This window comes from Ranitomeya variabilis, chromosome 5 (assembly GCF_051348905.1).
Source record: "Ranitomeya variabilis isolate aRanVar5 chromosome 5, aRanVar5.hap1, whole genome shotgun sequence".
Taxonomy (NCBI): Eukaryota; Metazoa; Chordata; class Amphibia; order Anura; family Dendrobatidae; genus Ranitomeya; species Ranitomeya variabilis.
In genome coordinates this window covers 314102258-314117927 of record NC_135236.1, presented here as the reverse complement: position 1 = coordinate 314117927, position 15670 = coordinate 314102258, and positions in this window count along the sequence as shown.

Genomic DNA, 15670 nt, shown 5'->3' with positions numbered 1-15670 from the left:
CATACCACTGTAAGTCTACCAAGACCCGGCCGTCCCTCTAAACTTTCATCTCAAACAAGGAGAAGACTGATCAGAGATGCAGCCAAGAGGCCCATGATCACTGTGGATGAACTGCAGAGATCTACAGCTGAGGTGGGACAGTCTGTCCATAGGACAACAATCAGTTGTACACTGCACAAATCTGGCCTTTATGGAAGAGTGGCAAGAAGAAAGCCATTTCTCAAAGATATCCATAAAAAGTGTCATTTAAAGTTTTCAACAAGCCACCTGGGAGACCCACCAAACATGTGGAAGAAGGTGCTCTGGTCAGATGAAACCAAAATCTAACTTTTTGGCAATAATGCCAAACCATATGTTTGACGTAAAGGCAACACAGCTCATCACCCTGAACACACTATCCCACTGTCAAACATGGTGGTGGCAGGATCATGGTTTAGGCCTGTTTTTTTTCAGCAGGAACAGGGAAGATGGTTAAAATTGATGGGAAGATGGATGGAGCCAAATACAGGACTATTCTTGAAGATAACCTGTTGGAGTCTGCAAAAGACCTGAGCCATTAAAAAGTTATGGCTCTGGAAAGAAGGAGAGCGAAAAACAAAAACGAAAAATCGAAAAAAAATTCCGGTCAGGAATGGATTAAAAACCTTACGTGATACAGACTTTTGGAGCACATATTCGTATCAAAATCTATAAGATACAATAACATTTTCTCAGGGGACAAGAACTTCCCTGAAATTTGTTGCGCAGTGTAATCCGTGTTTTTAGAATTATAACAAAATATTTTAATGTTTTGTATCATTTCTCAAAAACTTTACGTGATAGGAAAAAATCTAAAGTCATTTCTGAAATCAGCATGAAAAAATCTATCAGGAACACTCAAAATTGTCCGAGGGACAAAACCTTTGTAACACAGTGTTATCTCTCTATTAGGCTGGTTTCACATTTGCGGTTGTGTCCGCAGCGTTTGTGCCACAATTTTCTGCATGCGTCGTGTATTCCTATCTTTAACATTAGGAATGCAGATGTCTGCGATTGGTTGCGTTTCGACGCGTTTGACGACGCATGCGTCGTTTCGTCGTCTGTAGTTTGGCGCTGTAAACGCTACATGTAGTAATTTTAGAGACGTCAATTTGCTGCCTAGAAACGTATGCGGTTGTTAGCGGAAGGAATGCAGCAAAAAAAGCATTACGGTCTATGTGAACACATGCGTTTGCTTGCTTTGTGAACGCATGCATAGCACCACAGAAAAACATGTCTAGACACTGATTAGCCACTTCCACATACAAACTGATAAAAAGAAGGAGTGGGCAATGGCAGGTCACTATACAGCAGACTGGGAAGCAGACCAGACACAGGAAAGCACCTTTGAGGAAACAAGACTCTGAACTATGTGAGTATATCCTAGCCAATGCCTCTATTTTATGTCTATATGTCCTAATTTCGGTCATTTTTCTCTTTCTGCATGCATCAGAATGTCATCTTCTTCTGAGGAGGAGCAACGGCCAGGGCCTGCACAAGCCGAACATGTCAGTGATGTGAGTACTCACCTCCTCAGATTGGTAAGTATTCACTGTCACATCTACACCTATGACAATTTTTTTTTCCTTTTTTTAGAGCAGTTCTTCCACTGTGGCAGAGGCAGAGCAGGAGCAGCAAGGAGACGCTCGGGTGGCAAGGCGGCAGCGTGTACGTATACCTGGCTGAGCTATTGTATCCTGACTTTACTATTCTTGAATGTTCATTTCTTTACTTTCCTCTTTCTTTACCTTTTTCTTCTTGACTCCTTTTTTTTTCTTGACTTTCAATATTCATGCCAGTTTTCTGTCTCTATCTTCTTTCTTTTTCTTATGTTAATCTCTCCAACATTAATGTCTTTATTTATTTTTTAGGTTCCAGAACGGGATGAGGACCTCATTGAAAATGACCTCCTCTCAACGGGGGAGATTTTCCTTCTTAACCTCAGAGGCTATGAGGGCATGGCACTGCAGTGGTGTGAAGGGGTCCGCTCCTCCTGGGGCCAGCCTTCTTACACCTATTTTTTTCAACCCGGCATTTCCTCCGGGCATTCACAGGAAAGCCTTCATGGGATGGAAATACGAGGATGACATAAGGGTTGGTGATATCTTACAGCGTGGCGAGATTCCCACCCTCTGTTCCCTCCAAACCCAATCTCCCTCCACTAAACTTCTTTGGTGGGAGTACTTGCAGGTCCGGTCCTTCCTGGCCTCTTTGAATTTGCCAAGGGGTTCGAACTGTAGACTCTCTCCCTTGGAACTGTTGTTTGCCGGTGGAGACGCCCCGAGCAGGGGAATCTCTTCCCTCTACTCAATTTTTTCAACACCTGACTCTGACGCAAGGCTCTATTTCCAGTCTGCTTGGGAGAAGGATTTAGGGCGGACTTTGTCGGATGAGGAATGGGAGCGTTGCTTCCTGATGAACCATAAACTCCCGAGTTCCAGTGAGGCCTCGGAGAAGGGGTATAAACTGCAATATAGGTGGTACCTCACACCTGACAGGTTACACAAATTTTCACCCTCAATTTCAAACTGCTGCTGGAGGTGTGGAAATGGCATTGGCTCCCTTTTGCATATCTGGTGGGGCTGCCCCTTGATTAGAACATTCTGGGACCAAGTGTTCCGAAATTATGGTTTGATCACAGGCAAGCACATCACCGGTACTCCGGAGATTGCATTGCTCTCCATGATTCCCGGTTCGGTGGGATCCCAAAAAAAGGACATCCTTAAATTTTGCCTAGCGGCTGCTAGGACGGTGATCCCCCGCCGATGGCGAGACCCGGTTCCCCCCGATGTTGTGGAGTGGTTCTCAGAATTTGAAACCATCTTTAGGATGGAGGAAATTGATGCAGACCTTTCACAGACAAGGGTCTCCTTTTTAGGTATCTGGACTGAATGGATTCTATTTAAAGATTCTGCTCATTTCCCTGACCTGTTTACCTGAATACACCTGTCTATTCTACAGTCGATTACTAAGCTACTCTTCTTTTCATGTTCTCATTTTATATTTCTTTTCTTGAGCCCCACCTACTTGGGCTCCCCCCTCTATTTCCTCCTCTTTCTATCTCCCCCCTGGGTGAGCTGTTCACCTTCCACCAGCTCGGTGTGATAGGTCTGTACCATGATTTACCAGTTACTTATATAATGATACTATTTGCGTGCATGTCTCGCTCTAGGGGACATGGGCGAACTGATTTTAGGTATGCTTTCTTTTATTCACGGTAATGAAAGTCCTCGCCTGTTGCGGGGGCAAGGAGTTATTGCTTATATGTTAAAGTTACCGTAGTCATTCTAGAGGGTTTACTCCCTCTAATTTTTTTTTTTTTTCTTTTATGTAAGATTTATGCAAGGTTTGTGAACGAGTGTTTTTTGTGTTACTCTTCTCGAATTGTATATTATAAGAAAAAGTACTTTGATCATTGTCGTAGTTTTCAACTACTGTTTTTCTTGTAAAATTCTCTTCTCTTTAATAAAAATATATTTACCCAAAAAAAAAAAAAGAAAATGACCTCCTCCTCTTCCTTGTCCATGAGCGAGTCTCGCTGTGGGACACCCGGGTTCCGCAGCACTCAAACAACGTGACGATCCGGCGGCTATGGAATGAGGTGGTCAAAGCGATGTGGGATGGCTGGGACAACGCCCCGACTCGGGTCCGAAATGCATTTTGTAAGTATTGGAATGTGGTGTGCTGCAGCAGTGACCTTCTCAGGAGTTTCTCTCATCATACACAGTTGTGTGATCACGGTCAAAAGTGCATTGTCTATCCATTATTTATATTTTTCAACAGTGCTCAAAGTCAAAACACATTGGCGTTTGATGAAGGATCGCTTCAACAAGGACCTTCGTCAAGAGAGCCGGGTTCCTAGTGGTTCTGGAGCCAGGATCTGCAAATACAAGTATCACCGCATCCTTGCATTTTTGAGACCGGTCCTTGCCCAGAGAACGTAAGTATTTTTTGTGGTGTAATGGGTTGTGTTGGATTGCCTAATCTGTATATTTCTAGTCCCCAGGAGTTGGCACTTTACTATTGTAAATGTTTTGTAGTAATGTGTTTTTTTTCTTCTTTTTTCACAGCACATGGAGCAGCACTCTTGACCCTGGTTCTGGAGCGGTCCTTCATCAAACAGCCACAGACCTGTCCCAGCCTTCCAGCAGCGCTGCAGCAAGTGGGCCTGCCACACAGACTGGAGACCAGGAAGCTGGTCCATCAGGTGCTCCCCTGTCCCAGTCTTCTGCCTCTTTTTTTTGGACTCTTCCCGGCAGCGGCAGAGGGCCTCGGACAAGGTCACTCATGCCCGAGTTTTTGCTCAGTCTTTCATGATGGACTCAAGGCGATGGGTGACTGACTGGATACTGCCATAAACCATATGAATACATGTATCCAGGAGGTCACCAAAAGCCTTGACCAAGTGAAAGCCGACCTCCAGAGGCCAGCACATCATTTTTTTAATGAAATTGAACAGGGCATGTCGGAACACCTTACTCCTGATCTCCAGCTTAGTGTCATGCAGGCCTGCAATGCTGCTTATGTGCAGGCTATGCAGCAGAGTCGGTATTTTCAGCAGACAGTGGTGGCATATCCACCTGTGCCAACACTGTCACGCTTGACCTCAATGCCGAGCTCTGCTGCATATCACTGCACGGCCACCTCCATTCCAAGCACTACCGGACACCACTACAGCACCACCACCATGCCGAGTGCTGTTGGACAGCCCACCGCCACCACCATGACAACTGCTGCTCCTGCTTGGACATCCTCCACTGCCTCCACCATGCAGCAGCAGGACCCTGGCATGGCCTTCCGCACCACAACCTTGCAACAGCAGCAGGACCCTGGCATGGCCTTCCGCACCACAACCATGCAACAGCAGCAGGACCCTGGCATGGCCTTCCCCACCACCAAGCAGCAGCAGGACCCTGGCATGGCCTTCGAACCTCCAACCGCAACCATGCAGCGGCACACGGACCCTGACAGGTCGGCCACTATTACCAGGCCGCACGAAATGAGCCCACCGAGGCTCCCCAGACCGCAGCGCCGATCCCAAAAAGGGAAAAAGAAACAGCGGACTATCTCAATTCCTCCCACTCACCTCTCAATGTGTCTGTAATGTCAGGTTTGTCTCACCCTTCCAGTGTGTCTCTGTCTTCTTCTCATGCGTCAAGCCCCATCCCCGAACTCCCAGACCCTACTACTTTAATTGCCCCTTCTCCTGCCACCCCTGCGTCATCCACACTTAGCCAGGCCTCACAGCTACACACCCCACAGTTCCGTCACTCTACCCCAAGCAGGCGCAGTTAAATTTTTTTATTGTTAACAAAATAAATAATAAAGTTTTTTGCTCCCAATAATGTTTGGTTATTTGTGTATTTTGCGCCGGCAACACACACCATGCGCCTAATAAAACACTGCGCCGCACACTATATTGTTTTTCCAACTCATAGCTCCAGTAGTTATTAAATACAAGAGTGCAGCTTTCTGTGTTCGCTATAGAGCTATGAGGTGGCAAAAAATAAATATAACTTGTATTTTCTCCATAATCTCTTCCGTCGGATTAATCTGTGTTGCAGACTGAAGAGAAAATGGCGGTAATACAAAGCAGAACTATACTCAACAGGTCATGTGTCATAAATAGTGAGTTCATGATGCACAAAACTATGCGTCTTGAACTCATTACTTATGACACCTGACCTGGTGAGTAAAGAACTGCCTTGTATAACCTCCATTTTTTCTTCAGTGTAAGTAATCTATTTCACACAAACCGAAGAGACGATGGAGGTCATACAAGGCATATCTATACTCACTTGAACATATGTCAGAAATAGTGAATTCATGAGGCTGTTATTTGTGCATCATGAATTCATTGTTTATGACACCTGACTTGATGAGTGTAGATCAGCTTTGCATTATACCTCCATCGTCTCTTCAGTCTGCATCCAATAGATACTGCAGAACAGAATCAGGACGTAGTGATGTCAACAACCTTACCACTAACAACATAAGTGGTTTTTAGAGGAAATACATAGGAGACTCGGTCAAGATATTAAAACACAAATTTTATTAACAAAAAATATTATTAACATTTAAAACATAACTGGTACAGACCCAAACCCAACAGGACATTTTACGATATTGTCTTGCCATGCCACACGTCCAATATCAGAATCAAAATAGGCAGCAAATTGGTCCCGCATGTTGCCAACTTTAACAGTGGACCGCAGCGGGTGATGCTGGTAATCTGGCAATGGGTTTGCAACTGGTTCATCCATTTCAATGTTGGGTCGCTCCTTAGCCATTATGTAATTGTGGAGAACCACACAGGCTTTGTCCACCTCATCGACTGTCTCCATTTTTAGATTAATGGCTGTCGCAAGAATGCGCCATTTTGAGACTAGAATCCCAAAGGTACACTCTACTGTTCTTCGGGCCCTGGTCAGTCTGTAGTTATAAATCCTTTTAGTGTGGTTCAAGTCCCGACTGGAATATGGCTTCAGTAGGTTTTCACACATCTGAAAGGCCTCATCCCCTACCACAACAAATGGCATCGGTGGGCCTTGAGTGTTGGGGAGAGGTCGTGGCAGTGGAAAATTAAAATTTTTGCCATAGACACATCGGCCCATATCCGAGTTCTTGAAAGTCTGTGAGTCATTCCCACGGCCAAAAGCTCCAATGTCCACGGCGATGAAGCGACAGTCTGCATCTGCTATTGCCATGAGCACAACAGAATTTTTTTTTTGTAGTTGAAGTACTCCGATACAGCTCTGGCGGGTTTGATAATGTGTATGTGCTTTCCATCCACCGCTCCCAAACAGTTGGGGAAATCACACACACTCCAGAATTTTTCTGAAATTGCAATCCACATGTCCTCTGTGAGTAGGGGTATAATCTCATCCCGGAGAACGTTCCACAAAGCCCGGCAGGTGTCCGCAACTATTCAAGACAGGGTGGAAATTCCAAGCCGGTACTGAAAGTTGAGGGATGATAAGCTCTCTCTGGTTGCCAGAAATCTGAAATAAAATAAAAAAATAAAGTTAGAATCAATTCCATTTATGGTAGTGTTTAGCTAAAGACATAAAGGAAAATATAAATAATACTTGGCTGACCAACAATAATTATGACTGGCATTTGTTTAGAATTATTACTTACCTTAATGTAACCAGGAGACGTTCCTCTGCTGGAATCGCTCTACGGAGCTGGGTGTCCTGTCTCCGGATGGCTCCTTGGACATGGCCAAGCAATTCCCGGAAAGAGTCTTGAGACATCCTGGTATATTCCGGGAATTTGTCCGGGTTGGCATTAAGCTTGCCATATAGCATGTGATAGGCTCCACGGCTCTCCCTGAGTTCAATAATGGGGTGTCTCCAAAAACGCCTGCGCCGTGTCCCTCTCTGTCTTTCTCGATTTCTTTGTTGCTCCCAAGCAAACGCACAGGCAAGAAACAGCTTGATGCTCAACCCCTTCATGACCCAGCCTATTTTGACCTTAATGATCTGGCCATTTTTAAAAATTCTGACCAGTGTCCCATTATGAGGTAATAACGCAAGAACGCTTCAACGGATCCCAGCAATTCTGAGATTGTTTTTTCGTGACATATTGAGCTTCATGTTAGTGGTAATTTTAGGTCGATAATTTTTGCATTTATTTGTGAAAAAAACGGAAATTCGGCGAAAATTTTAAAAATTTAGCAAATTTCAAATTTTTCATTTTTCGTCTGTTAAACCAGAGAGTTATGTGACACAAATAGTTAATAAATAACATTTCCCACATGTCTACTTTACATCAGCATAATTTTGGAAACAAATTTTTTTTTTGCTAGGAAGTTATAAGGGTTAAAATTTGACCAGCGATTTCTCATTTTTACAACAAAATTTACAAAACCATTTTTTTAGGGATCACCTCACATTTGAAGTCAGTTTGAGGGGTCTATATGGCTGAAAATACCCCAAAGTGACACCATTTTAAAAACTGCACCCCTCAAGGTGCTCAAAACCACATTCAAGAAGTTTATTAACCCTTCAGGTGTTTCACAGCAGCAGAAGCAACATGGAAGGAAAAAAATGAACATTTAACTTTTTAGTCACAAAAATGAACTTTTAGCAACAATTTTTTTATTTTCCCAAAGGTAAAAGGAGAAACTGTGCCCCGAAAGCTGTTGTACAATTTGTCCTGAGTATATGGACGGGACAAATACCCGATACCCCATATGTGGGGGGGAATCACTGTTTGGGCGCACGACAGGGCTCGGAAGGGAAGGAGCGCCATTTGACTTTTTGAATGAAAAACTGGCTCCAATCTTTAGCGGACACCAGGTCGCGTTTGGAGAGCCCCTGTGTGCCTAAATATTGGAGCTCCCCCACAAGTGACCCCATTTTAGAAACTAGACCCCCCCAAGGAACTTATCTAGATGCATAGTGAGCACTTTCAACCCCCAGGTGCTTCACAAATTGATCCATAAAAATGAAAAAGTACTTTTTTTTCACATAAAAATTATTTTAGCCTCAATTTCTTCATTTTCTCATGAGCTACAGGATAAAATGGATCTTAAAATGTGTTGGGCAATTTCTCCTGAGTACGCGGATACCTCACATGTGGGGTAAACCACTGTTTGGGCACACGGCACGGCTCGGAAGGGAAGGAGCGCCATTTGACTTTTTGAATGAAAAATTAGCTCCAATCGTTAGCGGTCACCATGTCGCGTTTGGAGAGCCCCTGTGTGTCTAAACGTTTGAACTCCCCCACAAGTGACACCATTTTGGAAACTAGACCCTACAAGGAACTTATCTAGATGTGTGATGAGCACTTTGAACCCCAAAGTGCTTCACAGAAGTTTATAACGCAGAGCCATGAAAATAAAAAATCATTTTTCTTTCCTCAAAAATTATTTTTTAGCCCGCAATTTTTTATTTTCACAAGGGTAACATGAGAAATTAGACCCCAAAAGTTGTTGTCCAGTTTGTCCTGAGTACGCTGATACCCCATATGTGGGGGTAAACCACTATTTGGGCACATGGCAGAGCTTGGAAGGGAAGTAGCGATGTTTTGGAATGCAGACTTTGATGGAATGGTCTGCGGGCGTCATGTTACGTTTGCAGAGCCCTGATGTGCCTAAACAGGTCAAACCCCCCACAATTGACCCAATTTTGGAAACTAGACCCCCCAAGGAACTTATCTAGATGTGTGGTGAGCACTTTGAAACCCCAAGTGCTTCACAGAAGTTTATAACACAGAGCTGTGAAAATAAAAAATAATTTTTCTTTCCTCAAAAATAATTTTTTACCCTGCAATTTTTTATTTTTACAAGGGTAACAGGAGAAATTGGACCCCAAAAGTTGTTTTCCAGTTTGTCCTGAGTACGATTATACCCCAAATGTGGGGGTAAACCACTATTTGGGCGCATGGCAGAGCTTGGAAGGGAAGTAGTGACGTTTTGAAATGCAGACTTTGATGGAATGGTCTGCGGGCGTCATGTTACGTTTGCAGAGCCCTGATGTGCCTAAACAGGTCAAACCCCCCACAATTGACCCAATTTTGGAAACTAGACCCCCCAAGGAACTTATCTAGATGTGTGGTGAGCACTTTGAAACCCCAAGTGCTTCACAGAAGTTTATAACACAGAGCTGTGAAAATAAAAAATAATTTTTCTTTCCTCAAAAATAATTTTTTACCCTGCAATTTTTTATTTTTACAAGGGTAACAGGAGAAATTGGACCCCAAAAGTTGTTTTCCAGTTTGTCCTGAGTACGATTATACCCCAAATGTGGGGGTAAACCACTATTTGGGCGCATGGCAGAGCTTGGAAGGGAAGTAGTGACGTTTTGAAATGCAGACTTTGATGGAATGGTCTGCGGGTGTCATGTTATGTTTGCAGAGCCCCTGATGTACCTAAACAGTAGAAATCCCTCACAAATGACCGCATTTTGTTAACTAGACCCCTCCAAGGAACTTATCAAGATGTGTGGTGAGCACTTTGAACCCGTAAGTGCTTCACAAAAGTTTATAACGCAGAGCCATGAAAATAAAAAATCATTTTTTTTCCTCAAAAATGATTTTTAAGCCCGCAATTTTTTATTTTCTCAAGGGTAACAGAAGAAACTGAACCCCAGTTGTCCTGAGTATGCTGATACCCCATATGTGGGGGTAAACCACTGTTTGGGCACACGTCGGGGCTCGGAAAGGAAGTAGTGACGTTTTGAAATACAGACTTTGATGGAATGGTCTGCGGGCGTACGTTGAGTTTGCAGAACCCCTGATGTACCTAAACAGTAGAAACCCACCACAAGTGACCCCATTTTGGAAACTAGACCCCCCAAGGAACTTATCTAGATGTGTGGTGAGCACTTTGAACCCCCAAGTGCTTCACAGAATTTTATAACGCAGAGTCGTGAAAATAAAAAATCATTTTTTTCCCCACAAAAATAATGTTTTAGCCTCCAATTTTTTATTTTTCCAAGGGTAACAGGAGAAATTAGACCCCCAGAATTGTTGTACAATTTTTCCTGAGTACGCCGATACCCCATATGTTTGGGTAAACCACTGTTTGGACGCACGTCGGGGCTTGGAAGGGAGGTAGCACCATTTGACTTTTTGAATGCAAGATTGGCTGGAATCAATGGTGGCGCCATGTCGTGATTGGAGACCCCCTGATGTGCCTAAACAGTGGAAAGCCCTCAATTCTAACTCCAACACTAACCCCAACACACCCCTAACCCTAATCTCAACTCTGACCATAACTGTAATCACAACCCTAACCCCAACACACCCCTAACCACAACCCTAACCCCAACACACCCCTAACCGTAATCCCAACCCTAACCACAACCCTAACCCCAACACACAACCAACCCTAATCCCAACCCTAACCATAACCCTAACCACAAGCCTAACCCTAACCTCTACACACTCCTAATCCTAATATTAACCCTAATTCCAACCCTAACCCTAATTCCAACCCTAACTCTAGTTCCAGCCCTAACTCTAAGGCTATGTGCCCACTGTTATGATCCCAATGGCTGAAGATCTCTGATATTCCGGCAAGATAGAAAACATGTAAATACTGCTCTAGGGAGGTGGAAAACTGGGCTAACCGCATACCTGATCCTGACACAAACAACTAAAAGTAGCCGGTGAACGTGCCTACGTTGGTTCTAGACGTCTCGAGCCAGCCGGAGAACTGACTACCCCTAAAGGGAAAAAATAAGACCTCGCTTGCCTCCAGAGAAATTGAACCCCAAAGATATAGAAAGCCCCCAACAAATAATAACGGTGAGGCAAGAGGAAAACACAAACATAGAGATGAACTAGATTCAGCAAAGTGAGGCCCAATAGTCTAGATAGCAGAAAATAGATAGTGGACTATGCGGTTAGCAGAAAACCCTACAAAACATCCACGCTGAACATTCAAGAACCCCCACACCGACTGACGGTGTGGAGGGAGAATATCAGCCCCCTAGAGCTTCCAGCGAGTCAAAAATCAAATGTAAAGTAAGCTGGACAAAAACACTGAATAATGCAAACGATCCAAATTGTACAAAGCAGACTTAGCTTTTCTTGCATGAGGCAGACTGAAAGGAATCCGGAGGAGACCAAATAGGTCTGGATACAACGATGCCAGGCAAGAGACTGAGTCCAGAGGAGACTCAAATAGGAAACACCCGCTGCTTAACGACACAGCTGGAGCTCAGGCCTGCAACAAGACATACCTAACACAATACCGTTAGTGACCACCAGAGGGAGCCCAGAAACACAGTTCACAACAGTACCCCCCCCTTGAGGAGGGGTCACCGAACCCTCACCAAGACCCCCAGGGCGATCAGGATGAGCAGCGTGAAGGGCATGAACCAAATCAGCCGCATGAACATCAGAGGCGACAACCCAGGAATTATCCTCCTGACCATAGCCTTTCCACTTAACTAAATACTGGAGTTTCCGTCTAGAGATACGAGAATCCAGAATCTTCTCCACCACGTACTCCAACTCGCCCTCAACCAAAACCGGGGCAGGAGGCTCAACAGCAGGAACCATAGGCACCACATACCGCCGCAACAAGGACCTATGGAACACATTATGAATAGCAAAAGACGCTGGAAGATCCAAGCGAAAAGACACCGGGTTAAGGATTTCCAAAATCTTATAAGGACCGATAAAGCGAGGCTTGAACTTAGGAGAGGAGACTTTCAAAGGAACATGCCGAGAAGACAACCAAACCAAATCCCCAACACGAAGTCGGGGACCCACACCGCGGCGGCGGTTGGCAAACCGCTGGGCCTTGTCTTGTGACAATTTCAAATTGTCCACCACATGGTTCCAAATCCGCTGCAACCTATCCACCACAGAATCAACCCCAGGACAGTCAGAAGGCTCAACCTGACCCGAGGAGAAACGAGGATGAAAACCAGAGTTGCAGAAAAAGGGTGAAACCAAGGTGGCAGAACTAGCCCGATTATTAAGGGCAAACTCGGCCAGTGGCAAAAAGGTAACCCAGTCGTCCTGATCAGCAGAAACAAAACATCTCAAATAAGTCTCTAACGTCTGATTAGTTCGCTCGGTCTGGCCATTAGTCTGAGGATGAAAAGCCGATGAAAAAGACAAATCAATACCCATCTTAGCACAAAAGGATCGCCAGAATCTGGACAAAAACTGGGATCCTCTGTCAGATACAATATTCTCAGGGATGCCATGCAAACGAACCACATTCTGAAAGAACAAAGGAACCAAATCAGAGGAGGAAGGCAACTTAGGCAAGGGCACCAAATGGACCATTTTAGAAAAACGATCGCACACCACCCAGATGACAGACATCTTCCGAGACACCGGAAGATCCGAAATGAAATCCATGGAAATGTGCGTCCAAGGCCTCTTTGGGATAGGCAAGGGCAAAAGCAACCCGCTGGCACGAGAACAGCAAGGCTTAGCCCGAGCACAAATCCCACAGGACTGCACAAAAGAACGCACATCCCGCGACAAGGAAGGCCACCAAAAGGACCTGGCCACCAAATCTCTGGTACCGAAAATCCCAGGATGTCCCGCCAACACCGAAGAATGAACCTCAGAAATAACTCTGTTGGTCCATCCATCAGGGACAAACAATCTCTCTGGTGGACAACGATCAGGCCTATCAGCCTGAAATTTTTGCAGCCCTCGTTGCAAATCTGGGGAAATGGCAGACAAAATTACTCCCTCTCTGAGAATACCAGCCGGCTCAGAGACTCCCGGAGAATCAGGCACAAAACCCCTAGAAAGTGCATCAGCCTTCACGTTCTTTGAACCAGGCAGGTACGAGACCACAAAGTCAAAATGGGAGAAAAACAACGACCAACGGGCCTGTCTAGGATTCAGGCGCTTGGCAGACTCGAGGTAAATCAGATTTTTATGATCAGTCAAGACCACCACACGATGTCTAGCTCCCTCGAGCCAATGTCGCCACTCCTCAAATGCCCACTTCATGGCCAACAACTCCTGATTACCAACATCGTAGTTCCGCTCAGCAGGCGAAAATTTCCTTGAAAAGAAGGCGCATGGCTTCATCACGGAGCCATCAGAACTTTTTTGCGACAAAACAGCCCCTGCACCAATTTCAGAAGCATCAACTTCAACCTGGAAGGGAAGAGAGACATCCGGCTGGCACAAAACTGGCGCTGAAGTAAACCAACGCTTCAGCTCCCGAAAGGCCTCCACGGCCGCAGGAGACCAATTCACAACATCAGAACCCTTCTTGGTCATATCCGTCAAAGGTTTAACCACGCTGGAGAAATTAGCGATAAAACGACGGTAAAAATTAGCAAAGCCCAAGAACTTCTGCAGGCTCTTAACAGACGTGGGCTGAGTCCAGTCATGAATGGCACGGATCTTAACTGGGTCCATCTCCACAGTAGAAGGGGAAAAAATAAAACCCAAAAAAGAAACCTTCTGTACCCCAAAGATACATTTTGAGCCCTTCACAAATAGAGCATTCTCCCGCAAAACCTGAAACACCATCCTGACCTGGTTCACATGGGACTCCCAATCATCAGAAAAAAAAAAAATATCATCCAGATAAATAATCATAAATTTATCCAGATATTTCCGGAAGATGTCATGCATGAAGGACTGAAACACAGAAGGAGCATTAGATAATCCGAAAGGCATCACCAGGTACTCAAAATGACCCTCAGGCGTATTAAATGCCGTTTTCCATTCATCTCCCTGCTTTATGCGCACAAGGTTATACGCACCACGAAGATCTATCTTGGTGAACCAACTGGATCCCTTAATCCGAGCAAACAAATCAGACAACAATGGCAAAGGATACTGAAATTTAACAGTGATCTTATTCAGAAGACGATAATCAATACAAGGTCTCAGAGACCCGTCTTTCTTGCCCACAAAAAAGAATCCTGCACCAAGAGGGGACGAGGATGGGCGAATATGTCCCTTCTCCAAAGACTCCTTTATATAACTCCGCATCGCGGCATGCTCTGGCACAGATAAATTAAAGAGTCGTCCCTTAGGAAACTTACTACCAGGAATCAAATCTATAGCACAATCACAGTCCCTATGAGGAGGAAGGGCACTGGACCTGGCCTCATTAAATACATCCTGAAAGTCTGACAAAAACTCAGGGATCTCAGAAGGAGTAGAAGAAGCAATAGACACCAATGGAGAATCGCCATGAATCCCCTGACACCCCCAACTAGACACAGTCATAGCTTTCCAATCTAAAACTGGATTATGGGCCTGTAACCATGGCAGACCCAAAACGACATCATCATGCATTTTATGCAGTACCAAAAAACGAATCACCTCCTGATGTACAGGAGTCATGCACATGGTCACCTGCGTCCAATACTGAGGTTTATTCTCTGCCAATGGCGTAGAATCAATTCCTCTAAGAGGAATAGGATTTTCCAAAGGCTCCAGGATAAAACCGCAGCGCTTGGCAAACGACAAATCCATCAGACTTAAAGCAGCACCAGAATCCACAAAAGCCATAACTGAGTAAGAAGATAATGAACAAATTAAAGTCACAGACAAAATAAACTTAGGCTGAAAAGTACCAATGGCGACAGGATTAACTTTTTTCTTTAAACGTTTAGAGCATGCTGAGATAACATGTGTTGAATCACCACAGTAGAAACACAACCCATTTTGACGTCTATGATTTTGTCGCTCGGCTCTGGTCAGAATTCTGTCACATTGCATAGAATCAGGTGACCGTTCAGACAGCACCGCCAAAGGATTATCAGATTTGCGCTCCCGCAAACGTCGATCAATTTGAATGGCTAGAGCCATTGAATCATTTAGACCTGTAGGGATAGGAAACCCCACCATCACACCTTTAATGGCTTCAGAAAGACCATTTCTGAAATTTGCGGCCAGTGCACACTCATTCCATTGAGTAAGCACGGACCATTTCTGAAATTTTTGGCAATATACCTCAGCTTCGTCCTGACCCTGAGAGATAACCAGCAACATTTTTTCAGCCTGATTTTCAAGATTAGGCTCCTCATAAAGCAAACCAAGTGCCAGAAAAAAACGCATCAACATTCACCAATGCAGGATCTCCTGGCGCCAGAGAGAAGGCCCAATCCTGAGGGTCGCCGCGCAAGAAGGAAATAACAATCTTAACTTGCTGAGCGGAATCACCAGAGGAACGAGGCTTCAGAGACAGAAACAATTTACA